Source organism: Bison bison, unplaced genomic scaffold (assembly GCF_000754665.1).
Source record: "Bison bison bison isolate TAMUID 2011002044 unplaced genomic scaffold, Bison_UMD1.0 scf7180017847100, whole genome shotgun sequence".
Lineage (NCBI taxonomy): Eukaryota > Metazoa > Chordata > Mammalia > Artiodactyla > Bovidae > Bison > Bison bison.
In genome coordinates, this window is record NW_011477673.1 from 14,757 (window position 1) to 16,340 (window position 1,584).

At 40.0% G+C, this 1,584-nt stretch overlaps 1 pseudogene; it reads left to right on the forward strand.

Moving 5' to 3' along the window:
• Nucleotides 1–479: 479 nt before the first annotated feature.
• On the forward strand, nucleotides 480–1,438 carry LOC104989970 (annotated as a pseudogene).
• The last annotated feature ends 146 nt before the right edge of the window (nucleotides 1,439–1,584 follow it).

Consider the following 1,584-nt stretch of genomic DNA (forward strand, 5'->3'; position numbering starts at 1 on the left):
ATAATATATGTGTGCAATAAGTAAATTCTTACACAATTTAAATGGCTATAATCCAGTGGACATACCTGGAAGGACTTTGTGGAAGAAGGGAAATTTTATGAGAAGTTGATAGAATCGGTGTTATTAAAACAGTGTCCGTTATCCAGAAACTGATCAATGGGACAGAAGCAAGTACTAGTGCATGGTCTGGCAATATGACTGGGAACATACAGAAAGAGCTTACGGTATGAAAGTAAGAAAGACCAGGTCTTTGCTATGCTTGCGCTATGTTTTCTTTTGATTCAGTAACAGACTCAAGTCCCCTCAGCAAGATAAAACAACACATCTGGGTGTAAAAAGCTAATTTTCACCAAAATGTATTATTTATTGTGAAAAATATTCATTTGTCTTTTGTCTCTGACTGAAGACAATCTACTACTGTCTCTTGTGCAGGACATATTCATTAGAACCAAAAGTAACATGCTTTGCCATTGACCATCATGCATAGAGTCAACAGCTCCGGCCTGACACCTAAATATTTCATCCTCAATGGGATTCCTGGGCTAGAAGCTGCACACATTTGGATCTCCTTGCCATTCTGCTTCATGTACATCACTTCTGTCGTGGGGAACTGTGGGCTCATATACATCATCAGCCATGAGGAAGCCCTGCATCTGCCCATGTACTACTTCCTAGCCTTACTGCCCCTTATAGATATTAGTGAGAACACTTCATTTGTTCCCAATATGTTGTGTATCTTTCAGCTCAGCCTCAAAGAGATTGACTTTAATGCCTTGTGCAGATGTTTTTCATCCACATGCTGACAGGTATGGAGTCTGGTGTGCTCATGCTTATGGCTCTGGATCACTATGCGGCCATTTGCTACCCTCTATGCTATTCTACCATCCTCACCAACACCACAATTACCAAGGCTGGCCTTGTCACCTTGACTTGAAGTGTGTTGATGGTGATACTGTTCACTTTCCTGATCAAGCATCTTCCCTATTGCAAGGACAAACCTTGGTCAACACACCGTTGTGACCATATGTCTCTGGCCAAATTATCCTGTGGCAATATCAAGATTAATGCCACCTATGGTCTCATAACTGCCGTACTGAATAGAGGGTCTGATATCATCTGTATTTCCCTCTTTTACACCATGATTTTCCATGTTGTAAAAAATCTGTCCTCTGCAGGTACTCGTCACAGAGCCTTCAGCACCTGTGCATCACACATATATGCTATTGTCATCACCTATGTCCCAGCCTTCTTCAATGTCTTTACTCACCGCTTTAGGGGATGCAACATACCTCACCATGTACACATTTTAATAGCCAGTCTCTACCTATTGCTGCCTCCCACCTTGAATCCAATTGTCTATGGAGTGAAGACCAAGCAGATCCATGAAAGGGTGATCAAATTGCTTTTTGGAGAGAAAGACATTTTGAGTGTGAGATAATCTATGATATAGAATTCTGTATTCAGTACAAAAATTAATAAAAGTATGTAAAAGAAGAGAATAAATGTAAAATTCATCAGCCATGAGGTCAGAAAAATTACCTGTCAGTATTCTGTTCAAAGATTTATGATAAAATCACAAAATTT